At 33.5% G+C, this 17668-nt stretch overlaps 1 protein-coding gene across 1 annotated transcript in view; it reads left to right on the forward strand.

The window, feature by feature from the left end:
- Positions 1 to 550: 550 nt before the first annotated feature.
- LOC136039374 (plexin-B-like) overlaps positions 551 to 17668 on the forward strand; it is a gene marked incomplete in the record, with an annotated part of 235955 nt that continues 218837 nt past the window's right edge. Inside the window, 1 exon segment of the mRNA XM_065723049.1 lies at positions 551 to 643.

A 17668-nucleotide genomic window follows, 5' to 3' on the forward strand; every position in this document is an offset into this window, starting at 1 on the left:
ATGTCATTCTCAATAATTTCAAACTTCCAAATAATCAAAACTATGCATTAATCAACTTACATTAACTGAATACAACACGCTAGCCGAATATATATATTTTTAATAGCCAAAGGAACTTCTTATGAAACATTTTCTGAAATTTCAGGGAGTAGTCATTGCTGCGAAGGACGGGGCCTTTGTGTCCGTGTTTATTTTTCCAAACTCATAAAATTTTTATAGCATTTGCAAATTATTTTTCATGCTTACCACATGGTTGGACTACCTTTAAGCTTTTTCCCCCTGCTCCTTCAACATATCTTTACTTATCTGCTCATAAATCCAGAATTTAATTTTCTGTTTGTGCTTAAATTTCCGAATATAGTTAATTTGTCCTCTGAACGAACCTCACAGCGTATTAGATTGTCTTGCTAAATAAGAAAAAGAAGTTTAAATGACGGTTACTTATATAGGATTCATTCATTGTTTTTCTCTCCCAATAGATGGCTTCAAAGCTTTGCGCTTAAGGCGACGCAGTAAACAGAGCGCCGGTGTTTTGCATTTTTTAAAAGTTAGTATTCAACTAGTGACCGTGGTGGAAAGAGTTTATTGAGGATTATTTATAAAATCCTAGGATATTTAGCAATTTATAACTTGGACTTAATTAGTAAGTTCTTTTGGTTGTTGTTGATAACATTTAATTTTATAAAAGAAGCTTCTCAAGAAAAGTAAATAGCTTAGCCACCTAAAACGAGTAGAAATGAAGTCATAGGCTAGGCCTGTAGTAGCCTAGTTCTAATATATGATATATATATAGCCTATATACATGCATATATAGAATGAGCCGTGCCATCTGTGTCCTGAGGGGAAAAAGCCTCCTTTGTATTGAGGAAATGATAGTTCAGTTTGGATAATTATATTTTATTTCGAGAACCGGTAAAATTCTAGTTAATTGACTTCTTGCTATCTTGGAAAGGGTTTAGGTTAGGAAAATGAAACTTTCAGAGATGGGTCTACAGGCTAAAGTATGTTCCGGGATGGTATTTTAAAGTACCCACCTCCACTCCTTCTTACTCTAGAGGGCCCTGAAATTTGCCTACATGACAGGTCTATACCTATTGAAATTTTGACAAAACAACATTTTACATTAATCTTCTGTTACTAGTTGCTTTTTCTCTGCCTTTAGTTCTTAAAATGCAATTCCTGTTATTTGAGTAGAATTTTGAGCCATATCAATGTTTTTTTTCTTCAAAATTTAGCAAATGTATTTGCATATCTTTAAAACCTTATAAAATGGAATTGAGCTAAGTTATGAAGCTGAAAACAATTTTGTTGTACTTCAATTAAGCAGAGTTAGCAAAAAGTCAATTAACTAGAATTTTGCGGCCTACTCTGATGAACGAACATAAGGAGCGACCCAGCTCAATAGTAACCAAAACTCTAAAAAATTGAATTTTGATATCAATAGCTACATCAAAAGAATCGCATTTTAATGCTGATTTTAAATATATAAGTTTCATCAAGTTTAGTCTTACCCATCAAAAGTTACGAGCCTGAGAAAATTTGCCTTATTTAGGAAAATAGGGGGAAACACCCCATAAAAGTCGTAGGATCTTAACGAAAATGACACCATCAGATTCAGCGTATCAGAGAACCCTGCTGTAGAAGTTTCAAGCTCCTATCTACAAAAATGTGGAATTTTGTATTTTTTGCCAGAAGACAAATCACGGGTGCGTGTTTTTTTGTTTTTTTTTTCTTTTCCCCAGGGGTCATCGTATCGACCAAGTGGTCCTAGAATGTCGCAAGAGGGCTCATTCTAACGGAAATGAAAAGTTCTAGTGCCCTTTTTAAGTGACCAAAAAATTGGAGGGCATCTAGGCCCCCTCCCACGCTCATTTTTTCCCAAAGTCAACGAATCAAAATTTTGAGATAGCCATTTTTTTCAGCATAGTTGAAAACCATAATAACTATGTCTTTGGGGATGACTTACTCCCCCACAATCCCTGGGGGAGGGGCTGCAAGTTACAAACTTTGACCAGTGTTTACATATAGTAATGGTTATTGGGAAGTGTACAGACGTTTTCAGGGGGATTTTATTTTGTTTGGGGGTAAGGCTGAGGAGAGGGGGCTATGTTGGAGGATCTTTCCTTGGAGGAATTTGTCATGGGGGAAGAAAAATTCAATGAAAAGGGCGCAAGATTCTCTAGCATTACTATAAGAAAACAATGAAAAATAAACATGAAAACGTTTTTTCAAATGAAAGGCAGAAGTAGTATTGAAACTTAAAACGAACAGAGACTATTACGCATATGAGGGGTTCTAAAAATACTTTAGCATAAAGAGCGAGGTATTTAGGAGGAGATAAATACCTTGCTCTTTATGCTAAAGTACTTTTAGTAATTTCAACTATTTATTCTACGGCCTTTCTGATTCAGGGGTCATTCTTAAAGAATTGGGACAAAACTTACGATTTAGTGTAAAGAGCGAGGTATTAACGAGGGTACAAACCCCTCGTATACAAAATAAAAATATAAGGTTATGAAAGTTTGTTACGTAAGTTAATTCTTAAGTTACGTATATTTTCTACTAATAAAAACGTTCGTTAAAAATTAAAAGTTCTAGTTGCCTTTTTAAGTAACCGAAAATTGGAGGGCAACTAGGCCTCCTTCTCCACCCCTTATTTCTCAAAATCGTCTGATCAAAACAAAGAGAAAGCCATATAGCCAAAAAAAGAATTAATATACAAATTTCATTTTAATAATTTATGTGCGGAGAGCCAAAACCAAACATGCATTAACACAAAAACGTTCAGAAATTAAATAAAAAAACTAATTTTTTTAGCTGAAAGTGAGGAGCGACATTGAAACTTAAAACGAACAGAAATTACTCCGTATATGAAATGGGTTGTCCCTTCCGCAATCCCTCGCTCTTTACGCTAAAGTTTGACTCTTTGCCACAGTTCTACTTTTAAAACAATTAAAAGCTTTAGCGTAAAGAGCGAGGGATTGCGGAGGGGACAACCCATTTCATATACGGAGTAATTTCTGTTCGTTTTAAGTTTCAATGTCGCTCCTTACTTTCAGCTAAAAAAATTAGTTTTTTTATTTATTAAATACTAAAACAATTTTACCATATGAAAGAAAACAAGCGACTAAAAATGTGATAGAAAAACTGGCGATGCAAGGAAATAAGTGAAGATAAAGATTCTCATACAATATGTTGATTAGGATTATTTTGCATAATATAAAGTACGAATTGTTTTCTTAACATGTTTCCTTATGTGGTGAATTGCTCATATTTACACCGACTTTAAGAATAGAAACGAAAAGAAATCGCATTTTATGCTATAAAGGTAAATTGTACAAATAAACAGCATTGAGAAAACGTAGTACTATTTTGTCGGAAAACGACCGATAACCCATACTTTAATTGAAAATTTGTCATTCTTAACAGCTCAAAAAGTGCTTAAATTTGAATTTGCAATAGAAGCGATTATTGTATTCATAAAGAGCTTAAAAAAAGGCATCGAGTGGTATGTTCACTTTATTAGTAAGTCAATCATATGAACTGTCATACATTTACCTATATAAATATATATATATATATGTATATATATGCATATATATATATGTATATATATATGCATATATATATATATATATATATATATATATCTATATATATAAAAATAAGTTGTCTGTCTGTGGATGTGTGGATGGATGTGTCAGGTGACGTCACCTGAAAAAACTGGATTAGGTGACGTCAAAACTGAAAAAACTAAAAAAAGGCAAAAACTACAAAAAAAACTAAAAACTAATAAAAAAAATAAAAAAGCTAAAAAACTAAAAAAACTATAAAGGTAAAAACCAATAAAAAACTAAAAAAAAAACTGAAAAAACTAAAAAAAGGCAAAAACTACAAAAAAAAACTAAAAACTAATAAAAAAAGTAAAAAAGCTAAAAAACTAAAAAAACTAAAAAAACTAAAAAAATGTAAAAAAAACTCTAAAAAAAAGGAAAAAACTGAAAAATAAGCTAAAATAAAGGTAAAAACCAATAAAAAACTAAAAAAAAAAGGAAAAAACTAATAAATGACGACACTCAAAGAGAAAGCGACCAGGACAAAAAACTAAAAAAAAAGGCAAAAACTACAAAAAAACTAAAAACTAATAAAAAAAATAAAAAAGCTAAAAAACTAAAAAAACTAAAAAAAGGTAAAAAACTAAAAAAACTAAAAACTAAAAAAAAACTAAAAAAGGTAAAAACTAAAAGAACTAAAAAAGAAAAAAATAAATGACGACACTCAAAGAGAAAGCGACCAGGACAAAAGGAATGTTCGATTAGCAATCAACAAAGCACCGGGACACAGGGAGTATAAATGACGACCAGGACACAAGTAAAAAAAAAAAATTAACAAAACTAAAAAGAAGGTAAAAACTACAAAAAAACTAAAAAGAAAAAAAAACTAAAAACTAATAAAAAAACTAAAAAATCTAAAAATCTAAATAAACTAAAAAAGAAAAAAAAAGGAAAAAAATAAAGGAGAAAAACAAAACTAAAAAACGAATGTATATACAGACCGGTACACCGGGATACAAATGACGACCGGGACACAGGGAATATAAATAACGACCGGGACACAGGGACACAACTACAACGGGGACACCGGGGGAAACAGGGGGATATAAATGACGACCGGGACAAAAAAACTAAAAAGAAATAAAAACTAAAAACTAATAAAAAAAACTAAAAAATCTAAAAATCTAAATAAGCTAAAAAAGAAAAAAAAAGGAAAAAAATAAAGGAGAAAAACAAAACTAAAAAACGAATGTATATACAGACCGGGACACCGGGATACAAATGATGACCGGGACCCGGGACACAGGGAATATAAATGACGACCGGGACACAGGGACACAACTACAACGGGGACACCGGGGGAAACAGGGGGATAACCTGACAATCTATTTATATGCAAAGACAATGGGACAGCAAAGAATGTTGTATATTCGCAAGTTTTACGTAGTTAAAACCATATATATATATATATCTATATTCACAGGTGGGACATAGGGACACAACTACAATGGCGCGTAACTATTATGGCGCGTAACGACTTACGCGCGCGGGGGGGCTTGGGGGGGGCGCGAAGCGCCCCCACCAACTAGGTGTTGGGGTGGCGCGAAGCGCCACCCCAACAGCTAGTATATATATATATATATATATATATATATATATATATATATATATATATATATATATATATATATATATATATATATATATATATATATATATATATATATATATATATATATATATATATATATATATATATATATATATATATATATATATATATATATATATAATTATTATTTCAAATATTATTTTCCATATTCCGAATCAGTATAAATGATTTTGTTCTGGCATATGTTGTCGTTGTCATCAAGAAATTTTTGAGTTTCGAGTTCTATTGACAAGCATCGTTCTTTACTTACATCATGTTACTACGAGCTGTTTGACCCAAGGCTCTTTAAGTGTGAAGGAAACCTAGCACTTCCTCCTTCACTCCCGCTTTTTACGTTCAAGCTTAATATTTTGCAAACAATGCTTCCAGGATTATAGTTTCGGTTACTATTACCATGTGTCGGTCCTTATTTACAGTTCAGTTTCACGAACTGTCTGATTTACTCTTTATTTTCATAGAATTAGTTAGTATTTTAAATATAATTAGTTAGAGAAGTCTATTGAATGTCCACAACAGAACTTACTTATCAAAGAAGTGCCGAATGATATAAAAAGGTGGATAAATTTAGTCCCTAGAGACTAGGGGCGGCACCCCTGTAGAAAGAAATTAGTAGGATTGCTATTACCAAAGTGTGGTTAGACCTTAAATCCACATAAAAAAATCGATTGGCTTTGAAAGGACACAATTATCCAAAATATGACGTGATTTCCTCATATGGGCTCCCTGGGAGTGGGGATGGCGATGTATCACGCGAAGAAAAGAACAAATCTAAATACAAAAAATTCATTTACCTATCGATGATATTAATTTTAGTAATTAGACGTGTTAGATCCGCTCCAAGACTATATTGAAATTATCTATTTATAAAATTAGTTTTGGGAATTACATGTTAATCGGATCTGTTAGGGCGTGTTAAATTTTGTTGTAGTTTTATACATTTTCTTTCGTTGGCGTAATTTCTTTTCCCCCGCCATGTACGTGATTATAAGCTACTGTTCCTAGCTGAAAATGTATGAAATCATCTTTTGTGTCCCGTAAACTATAACTTTAATGTAACTGAACTCAGAGGACGTGCAACAAAAATAAGTTCTCCGAAATTCTTTTGAGGCAACTCCCTTTTCTAAAAATGTCTAGAACAACACTTTACAATACAACAATAAAATGCATTTCTAATTCCTACCCCCCTATCAATATTAAATATTTTAGTTTTCTCTTTAAGTTAGACTGCGTGCACCTATGAGTCAAATAACATACAATAGAAATTTTTGTGGGTAAGCATGTTATGTTTTCAGGGGAGGGGGCACAGATCAGGCATCTTTACACCCCACTCTCCTGCAAAATCATTTCCAGCTTAACATTTTGTATAATCTGCAAGTAGTTTGATGTTTTGACGGTACTTCCGTGTTAACCAGTACACACTCGAGAAGTGTAGTTAGGTTAGTCACAATGAAATATACTAAAATATAATGAAAATACAATACTTTAGTAACGAAATTATGGAAATTACAACAAAGGATTATGGAAGGGGGGCCGATCAGAACATATCATATTAAATACCTAACATAACTTAACCCAACCAAAATATCATCTCTGTATGTTCAATATTTAATAAAATGTACCTACAACGTAGATTTCAACTGAGCCTAAACTAATTGTCTCCGAATATAGACAACTATAAACCGACTATTATCTGATCTTGCAGATTTAACTTCTCGAGTGTGTACTGGCTCATATGTAAGTACCGTTTTGAATACTTTACTGGCCCTCTCATAAAATAAATTGCCGTGGATCAGTTTCAGTCTGATTCAACAAGTTCGTTTTCAGGCGCAACTGTTTTTTTTTTTTTTTTGTAAATGAGGGAATGCCTTTATCCAACCATAGCATAAAGGCCTGTGCTTATGACCCATTCTACTTGTAGTCAATAAAATTAAACCACTCACTCATCGCTAACAAGATTTCATTTGGAAAATTTCAATAGCTGTAAATTTTTTATGACAAACTGCAAATTCTAAAAAATACAGCTTTTACATATTTTCCCATGCGGTTTTAGTTCCGGCTCAACGAAACCTCGTGAAAAAAAAAAAAAACATTTGTATACGAGCTAATATGAGCTAAGAACATTTCCTGAAAAAAACATATAAATTAGCTCAAATTCCTTTTATTTTAACGGTTTTCTTTAAAAAAGACATCTTCAAAACCGATAAAATTTCTACAACTGTTAAAAGTAATATAAATAAGTTGAGACATTTATCGGAGCTAGAATTTATTTTGTTCTTGACACTTGCTTTAAGATTAATTTGTATAATTTTTTATTTTGTCAAATATAATTTATATTTTAATCACATTAGGCAGCTTTATTTTGTAGATCCTATTATAGTAGAGTTTATGGGTTTTGCCTTTTATTAAACCTTTACTGTTCAGTCTCAAACTTTGGCATGAAATATAATTTATTTATGTACGGTAGAGACATGACAACATAGATAAGATTTAAGCACTATTTTGTGTGACACTGACATTCTCAGAGCACAATACTCACTGTGTGGTCACTCATTTCTTATTATCTTCATTTGGTGTATATATTTCACTGTAAATGTGACATTGAATATCTGTATTTTTACTATTTTTTTTTGTTCTGGAAGGTCTTGTGACTCTAGGGATTGATAATAGGAGGGACAAATTATGGGACAGTTGTCTTTGAAAACTTCCCCTTGAGGGGTTAAACCTGGAGGGCAAAAAAATTGATTGGGGCTTTTGTTAAGTTTGTACTGTCAACTGTAAATCAACTTTTGAATGCACATTTAAAATATGAGGATTTTAGAAGTAGTTTTATAACAATAGGAAAAATTTTGAAATGAAATTTGACAGTTTTTTTTAGATCTCTTGAAAGCAGTTTTTTGACTTGAGTAATTAAAAAAATGATGAAATACCTTGCCTTGGATTGGTTTATCTTCCTCGTGAGAAGGGGCAAACTAATGAAAACCTCCATGGGGATGTATTCTTATATTTATCAAGTGAGCAATTTTATCAAATCCTGAGAGGGTAAAAGGCTCGCACAACTTAAAACTTTCGGAGGGAGCATCAAAAATTCTGGCGGGGGGGGGGGGGGGCTGTGAGATAACCAGAAGACTTAATTTTAGATCCGAGTTTTTCCTTGAAGACAGTGATGCTTTATTGTGCCAATTTCTATGTTTTATGCGATTAGAATTCACGTTTGACGGCTGTTTTTTACTGTCCATATTGTCATAAGTAAGCAAGTGTGGAAAAATGCTTTGGATGGTGGTTTTTTGAAGAATTTTGGCCTCCAATTTGGAATTTACTAGTACATTACGGAAATTAACCAGATAAGGCAGGAGTTATGGTAATCCCCTCTGGAACAGTCTAAAAGTGCCGATTGCTAGGAGAGGCTACAAAACAAAATGTACTTGAACCCATTTGCTTGAATTCTCATGAAGTTTATCATCTTTTATCTTGGATACTCCTAGTGTTGAGGTCCTTGTGATAAGTTAGGGACACGAACAACTTCCCTGTCATCCCTTCTTGGCGGATGTAGTGCTCCTACATATCCTTTATTTTGAAGTATTTCATTTTCTTCTTCCTTCTATGCAGGTTGATTATGTTCATGTTCACTTTTTGAGATGTACTTTTTTGAGATTGCATCTAAATTCGTGATTCCCAACGTGGGGCGCAGGGTCCACCGGTGGGGCATGGCAATATCTTGTGGGCTAGGGGCAGGCAGTGTACCCTTTGGCTGACTACTTTAGAGCCGTTTTGAAAAAAAATCATGTGAATGATGTCAAATTCATTGTTTAATGCATTGAAAGAGCAAAAAGATGCATTATGTAATGACGTCATACATTGTACAAAAAGTGATGTTTTCAGACAATACTTTTCAGTAGTTTAAAATATGCCATAGAGGACGACCCGAAAAAAATCTACCAAATTATTGGCCTTTTAAGCCCTCTTCATGTGAATCCACGCACAACTTTCAATAATAAAAACACGGGAGGGGGGATCGCATAGTATCCTTCAACTTTAACGTACTAATTGCAAAATAAGATTCTGAAACCCTACTGGGCTTAAGAAAAAGCTATTTGAAAAAAGAAGAAAAATTCTCACTTGTAAAAATATTTTTTACTTGTGTAATCTTACTCGCTTAATTGACCGAATATTGAACTACTTCACCATAGAAGAAAATATAGCAGAGGGTGGCGAATTTGATTCAGGCGTGAGAGTGAGTTTAAAGAAAAGAATGTAATAAATATGTCAATTGTATCTAAAAAAAAGAAGAAATTTTTGGAACGTTTTTGAGAGTTTGTTTTGTGAGAAGGGCAAATCTGAAAGTTTTCTCAGAGTCAGTGTCTGTTTCAAAGGTTTTTTTTTTCAAAGAGCAGGAGTTCGAATAAACATCCATGTTGCCAGTTGGATTTTAAATCAGATTTCGGTTTTTGGTCTTCTAATGGCCTATTCCTATGGTCCCCTTTTTTACCATCATTGAAATATTGGTTTTCTATAAGATTATTTTTTCTTGACCGGAAGGAGCCATACTTCACAAATAGTCTACATTATTTTAGGTATACCGTAACATATGTAATTTGGAAAAAAGCTTTTGTAGGAGTCAGTTGGGGTTTTGCAGTCTTCTGAGCAGCACTATATTCATGATTTTGGTTTAATAGGAGGGGGAGGACAACAATTGAGAAAAGTATTTTTGACAATTATTTAACTGTCAAGTGCGTATTTATGAAATGTGTCATGTCGTTTTTTAGAAGTGGACAACACCCTTTCTGGGCACGGTCATGCTTGTGAGGGGGTTGAGCCCCTAATATCCACTTGTAGACATGCATGAGATTATGGTTCATTTGAAAATTTACGCTTCTAGTTGTTTAAAACTGAAAGCTTCTTTTGGGCACAAAAAGAAGTCGGAACACACCGACTTGGAGGACCTCAGCGCATTCTCTATGCCAGCTGTTTTTCTTGTATTTAGAGGGGTTATGCACACCCCTCCAAATTTGTGTCAAAGAAGAATAGAGTAGAATTATTCCGAAAACTCATGGTCGATTCATCCGTCATGACAATGACAAAGGTTTAGGGATTTTAACTTCAATAGCTTATATACTTGAAATATTGTAGAGGATGTTGAAAGGATTCCAATTTGGACATAAAATTTAAGTCTTAAGACACGACCATTATTACAATATCTAACAGATCATCGACTACAATTAAATAAATAAAAAAAGGTTTTTTTTTCAACTGAAAGTAAGGAGAAATATAAAAAGTTCAAACGAATAGAAATTATTCCATATATTATGTGGACTGTCCCTTCCTCAACGACTGGCCTTGTATGCAAAAGTCTTAAAGTTCTTTAAAAATACTTCTCATTCAAATTCAATGACTATTGTGTTTCAGTAGCTTTCTTAAAGAATTGTGAAAAGAAAGTCGGACTTTAGCATAAAGCCCTGGGGCTTAGGAAGAGGCAACCACCATCATAAACGGAATAACTTCTGTTCGTTTTAACTTTTAACATTGATCCTTGTTTTCAGTTGAAAAAACGTGTTTTGAATTAATTTTTGACCGTTTTTCAAATCATGCTAGAAAATATCCTTTCCTCGCCCCCCCCATTTCAAGTTTTCCCTGGAAAATTCCCCCATGGAAATTCCCTCCTTCCAGCAGAAAATCCCCCACCAAAAAAGTTATTTATATTTCTCAATAATAAATACTCGCAAATACTATACGCGAAAATGGGCAAATTGCGTAACTTACAGTCCTTTTTCCAGGGACTATGGGATTATGTCATCCCCAAAGGCATAGTTGTTGGACCTTTCAAACATGCTGAATGAAACGGATATCTCACAATTTGGATCGTATATCTCTGGGGAAAAAGGAGTGTGCAAGGGGGGCTAATTTTCCTCCAGTCATTCTGGTCGCTTTAGTAGGGTCTTGTACTCTGATATGCTGAATCTCAAGATTCAATATTGACTTTTGGTTGGTGTTTCCCCTTTGTTTTGAAAATCAGGCAAATTTTCTCAGGTTCGTATTTTTTGATGGATTACATTAAACTGAAATAGTCTTATATACCTTATTTGTGATCAACATAAAAAGAAAGTTCTTTTGATGTATCTCTTGTTACCAACTTCCTTTTTTTAGGGTTTCGGTTACTATTGGGCTGGGTTGGTCCTTCCTTACAGTTCATTTCCACGAAGTGTTTGGTGGGTACTTAATACTTAATGTTGATCAGATGCGCTATTTAAGGCTTAACGTTAATAAGATGTGCTACTTCCTCAATAAGCTACATGGAAAAAGCAAGATGTCCCTCATTAGACTTGAGTAAGATTACATAAATGTGATATACAATATTTGGAGGTTTCGTGGCATGGGCTAAGTTGAACCTTGAGACATCAGTAGGGAGGAGTATTTGTCCGTGGATCTGTCGTAGTGGCTTAGCGATATGACGTGTTTTGTATAGTAATGGTAGCGACCCTCTTTCAGCCCCAAAGAAATATCGTGATTTACCTCAGATCTTGATCATATAGCCTACGGGTCGCTGCAGGAATTCGAGATGATATCTTTTTAACAATTGTATTTATAGCCTACTCACTCAAACTAGTCAAACTTTGTTGATTGTTCTAATCGGAGCCCTATCCAGGATTTTTGTTCATGGAGGGGATTCTTTTGTGTGTGTGGGGGGGATGGGTCACGGAAATAATTAAAAAAACGCACCAAAATTTGTTTATATGCATTTCTGTTTCGTTTTTACATGTCTGACAAACATTTTGGGGGAGGCTGGTAAGAACCCCTAGCTAGATATGACCTTAGGTCTAATTCAGTTCTCTCTAGGCTTTTTGTAATCAATATAAATATAGTTTGCGCTGTATCATTTTTTTCTTCACTCGTAGATGTAGCTACACAATAAAGCAAAATTGTTTGTGCTGAATCTTGGATCTCCATCCAAGATTCAAGGAAAATTTTTCCTTGCATAAGTCACTGGTCATCAAAAATTAAACAGCCTGTGCCAACGAACTGTAAGTAAGGAGCCATTCGACCAAATAGGAACTGAAACTAAAGAAAGGGCATACGAACAGAACTTAAAAGTTCTAGTGTCGCTTTTCAGGACACTAGATTTGTGGGTTTGTTCAAAAAAATTTGCTTCTTTTACTTAAGTCAACAGAGTCGAACCACATTATTAGGATTTGGCGCTCTCCTGTACAATTTTTAGTGTTTGACGTAACGCTTTTTGAGCTATTGTCTATAAGCTATGGAGCCTTTTTTTCTAGCAAATGTATTCTCTTCGAGATATTGACAAATTTTTAAAACAAAGTAGTCTATCTAAAATCAAACACACTCCATGTAAAGCAGAGGCATCGTTTATGGGTATCATCCATGTGTCATCGATTGTTGACGTCTGTAAAATTAAAAGGTACTATTTTATTCATCTTTGTTCTAAAAACAAATTTTTTCATATCTTCTAATTGCAGAGGAAGGTAACTTGTTCCATAAAAAATAACGAAACAAAGTTATTACATTTACTTTCACACTATCAAATAACATCATTTCCCAAATTTTTTCTCTGTTTTCACCAAGAGTATCCTAGGTCTTAGCACTGGAGCTTAACGTTTCCCAAGTATCTTTGTCAATGAAGGAGGGTAAAAATCATTATTTGTCGGCTGAGTCGGAAGCCTATAAAAATGAGTCCCATGTCCACTTTTGGCTTTCCTCAATAGATGTCTGATATATCTTAGTGAGAGATTGTGTTTTTTTTTTGTCAACAAAAGTGACATAAAATGTATTTGGAAGAACATCCCGATTGCAGTGTGAACATCTCGTATATAGCAGTTTCGATTAAGTTAGTTACCGGGGAGCTATGCCTTTTTTCATGCTGTGTCAGCTGGTGTAATACGAAGAAATCTTGTCACCTAAAGGTTACAAATTCAATACATGTACACAATGGTGTCTTTCTCCCCCTAGGACCACGTGTAACTTTGGCCCGATGGAGCAAATTTCAGCGGACATGCCTGAATGTATATACCTGTCCATGGGAATGAACTTGAAGGGAGGAGTGACCCGGCTCAATAGTAACCGAAGCTTAAAAAATGAAATTTTGATACCAATAGATATATAAAAAGAATCGTATTTTTATGCCAATTTCAATATAGAAGTCTCATTGAGTTTAGTGTCACCCATCAAAGGTTACGAGCCTGAGAAAATTTGCCTTATTTTCGAAAAAAAGGGGAAACACCCCTTAAAAGTCATAGAACCTTAATGAAAATCATACCATCAGATTTTTTAAACTGAAATACGGGGACTATTTAATTAGAATAGGAAGCTTTTTTGAAAGTGCTAACAGCTTTCAATAAACAATTATTGAGAAGGGGGAACCCTTTATATACGAATGAGTCTGACAAAATTAAAACGCAAATTTCGTTTTAATTCTCATGCACGGTGAGCTAAATTCGAAACTGCTTTAGTTGAAAAGCGTTTCGAAATTAAATACAAAAAACAAGTTTTTTTAACTGAAAGTAAGGAGAGACATTGGAACTTAAAACTAGCAGAAATTAGTCCGTATATGAAAAGGACTATGCCCTTCTCGACGTCTCCCTCTTTACGCTAAAGTTTTTATCGTTTTAAAAAGTAAAAGAGTTGTGACAAAGCGTCAAACTTAGCGTAAAGAGCGAGGCGTTGAAGAGGGGACATCTCCTTTCATTTATGGAATAATTTCTGTTCGTTTAAAGTCGCTTCTTACTTTCAGTTGAAAAAAACTTGTTTTTTTATTTAATCTTAGATATGAAGTGACTGGTTCAATTTAAAAAAGGATTAACTCAAGTTTTTGCGCAACAAGTTTTCTGAATATGCATTTTGTTGCATTAAAAGAAAAAAAAATGCAGGTTCTGTGTTAGGGCCAAAGCTAGGCTATTAGAAAGTCAAATTCAACCTGACGCTCGTCTCTCAAAAATTATCTTAAAAATTATTTTGATACATTTGTGGGTACTTACGCACTATATCGATCACACTGTTTGTTCTTGATCTGTTGCAAAACCGGCTTCTTTGTGTGTAATCGGAGATAATTAGCTTTTCCTGAGGGGATAAACTACTATATACTGGTATATTCTGGGCGACCTGCTTTCCATAATTCTCTTTTGTAGTTTCCATAATTTTGATACTAAAGCACTATATTTTCATCATATTTTGGTATATTTCATTATGATTAACCTGCTTCACTTCTTGAGTGTGGTCCCTATAATATGCAAGTATCAATTTGTGACTTAAAGGGGTGCCAGTTAGAGGGGAGTAGGGGGGGGGCAATTCATCTGTTAATTGGCACCCTCCTGTTAAAGGGATAATCGTTTGTTGTCTTAAGAGTTCTAATAAATAGGAATTTTATAAATTTGGGTAAAATCTGGCAGCATCCACTTAGTTATTTCAGGTTTTATTCAAAGACCGGGGATGTATGATTTACTGTCTTTAAGTTAAAAAAAAGTATATAAATTAAGCGAAAGTGACAAATTCTGATAAAAGTTATCAATGTTAAATGGATTCTCTTCTTGGATCTCGTAAAATATTTCAGTGCTTCTTTTTCAAAATATGACTAGTGCCAAAACTTGAAACAATTTAAATGTTTGAAAGGAAACGTCACTTTTAATTTATAATCTTCCGTAAAAGTAAAAATAAATCACAAAATTAATAAAGTTCAGTAAAAATAAGGTAGGCTACTTGTGCATTATTCAGAACACACTCAATAAGTGAAGTTAGGTTCTTTCGTAAAACAAACTACGATGCAGGTACATTTTAATTAAATATTTTATATATATAGGTGGTTAGGTTCAGTTAGATATTTGATATAATACACCCCCCCCCTTTAATGTGCAAATATATTGCCCAAACTTTTGATAAAGCTAATGAAATAAAACAAAATATGGTGAAAATATAATACTTTATTAGGAAAATTGTAAAATTACAACTTAGAATTATTTACCCAGAACGCAAAAATGTCGTTAAGAATCGCGTTAAAAGGAGGTCTTCCTTCTGCCTTTACTGCCGCTCGCCACATGTACTCTACTAAGTATGATTGTAAATGATGGCGAAATGTACCTCGGTGTAGTTTATTACGCCACTTTACGGAACCCCACGTTCTCTCTACTTTTTGGGTAGAGGCACCGGTTTCTGGGTCGACAAAATTATTTTTGTGTTCAAGTGAGTGAAACCTGATTGTTCCAGCTCAGTTGTGTTGTAGCCCTTCCAACAATCTGAAATGATTCTTGATCCTGGCTCTATGTTAAGCTTAATTTGTAGGAGTAAAGTTTCTGCTCTTCGGTCGGGGACTTCCACTAAAAAACTTTCCCCGGTTTCCTTTCACACTCCACCAAACACCTATTGTTGGTGTAACCTATACAGCAAACTCCGTGTTTATACGCAAAATTGACTTTTTTCAAACATGACCTATTGTTACACTTCCAAAAATGTTCCTTCTCGTAAGAGTATAAAGTATATTTTTATAGTTAACAACCCCTTATCCTTTGGCAAATCCCATATCTTCATTTCAAAATCTATGTTCAGACACTATCTTCTATCACTACGCGTAGCAAACTAAATTGGGTTTTGTCTTTGTGGCTGTGAAACCGGATTTTCTCAGCAAATTTCTTGAGTGTGTTTTGAATAATGAACAAGTACAAAATATTTAATTAAAATGTACCTGCATCGTAGTTTGTTTCACAAAAGAACCTAACTTCACTAATTGAGTGTGTTCTGAATAACACACAAGTACCAAAAATAATTCAAACATGGGCTTGTCTGTAGGATCTACTCAGGATTAAAATTTGACTACAATAAGCGACACAAATTGAAAAGGTCTAAGTCTGAAAGGGATTTATCATTCGTTGTCTTATAAGTAGATAATGATTTAGGAACGGAAAATCATAGTTTCCTCCTGGCCATACCTGTAGGGTAATTTTACTGCGGTTTCTTCTATAAATTGGTCATGGTTTGAAACTAAATGACCAAGTCTTTTGGTTTTGTTCAAATTATCAATGGCAAAATTGAGAATGTATAAACATGACTGCCTTTAAGAAAGTTTTGGTTTAATTTTTGTAAGTTGGGAATAAACCCAACATTGAATTAAAACAATCTCGAAATTTCTCATCTTTGATTATATTATTCTTCAAAATCTAGATTGATTAAATAGTAAGGTCTAAACATTCACCTCGCGCTTCTTGTGACCAAAGAAGAAGCTTTTAATAGACTGGAAGTGAGTAGACGTATTCAAAATTGGGCTGGCCTTAGGCGACCTGACGCTAAATCAGTTTATAGCATAAACAGCAAACGTCCCTCCGAAATTTAAAATGTACATGGATCAGGCATTGATACAGGATGTTGGGAATGTCTTATCATTTTTAATTTATTATTTAAATTATTTAATTACTATTAATTATTTAATAATTAATTATGTAATTAATTCAATTATAATAATTGAATTATATTTATTTAGTTATCATTTTAAAATATGGTTTATTGTAATGAAAAAATATTATAATATAATTACCACCATTATATTATTTATCTGAAATTTTGCGCCCGTAAAATTTACTTGCTATTAATATTTCTTTATGCCTTCCGTGTTGTTTGCTCTCCGTTCGAGAACGTTCTGCTTTTCGTTTGGCCTGCACGTGACAGTATTGCAATGTATTGGTGAAGAGAAATGTAAATATTTCGGCCAAGATCTCTACTCAGCCGTTCTCAGTGCAAAAAGAAAGATAGAAAAATCTAAAAAAGAGGAAAAATAAAAGTGAAGAATCTGACTTGAATTGTAAAAAGATGACAGAATTAAAAAAAAAGGAAGATAAAATTTTTATTTGAGAATTTTATTTTATCCGCGGATTTTTAACACAGGCGCACTAGTCTAAATCTATAAAGAGGAACCGTATTTTTTATTAAACACCTAATTCTGAAAGGAAGTTTAAATTTTTATTTGAGATTTTATTTTATGCGCAGATTTTTTAAAAGCTTATCGTCCAGGTTTTGTGAATTTTCATTAGGTTGCGTATTATTTCCCGTAGTTATTATTTTGGATTATTTAAGGTTTTATCGTTTTGAAATTTTGAAGTTATTTAGAAATTATGTAACTGGGACTATAAATCTAAATTTATAAAGGGGAATCGTGTTTTATTTTATTTATAAATTATCGAAGGAACGAGTGTGATGCTAAATAAGGCGCGTTTAAAAACTTGAATATTCCAATTTGTTCTTAATTGATCATTGGAGAGAAGACTTTTTGAAGAATAAGTATTTTTTGGAGGGGGGGTCATTTCAACCATTTCGGGAGTAGGCAAGACTCAAAGTTCTGCTTGATGCTTTTAAATTTCTTTGTCATGGACTAAGACTTGAGTTACTTTTGTTATGGATAACAGTTGCTAAATACCGAAAACACCCTGACCTTGAAAGTTTCAAATTTACTAGA

This window comes from Artemia franciscana, chromosome 19, assembly GCF_032884065.1.
Source record: "Artemia franciscana chromosome 19, ASM3288406v1, whole genome shotgun sequence".
NCBI lineage: Eukaryota > Metazoa > Arthropoda > Branchiopoda > Anostraca > Artemiidae > Artemia > Artemia franciscana.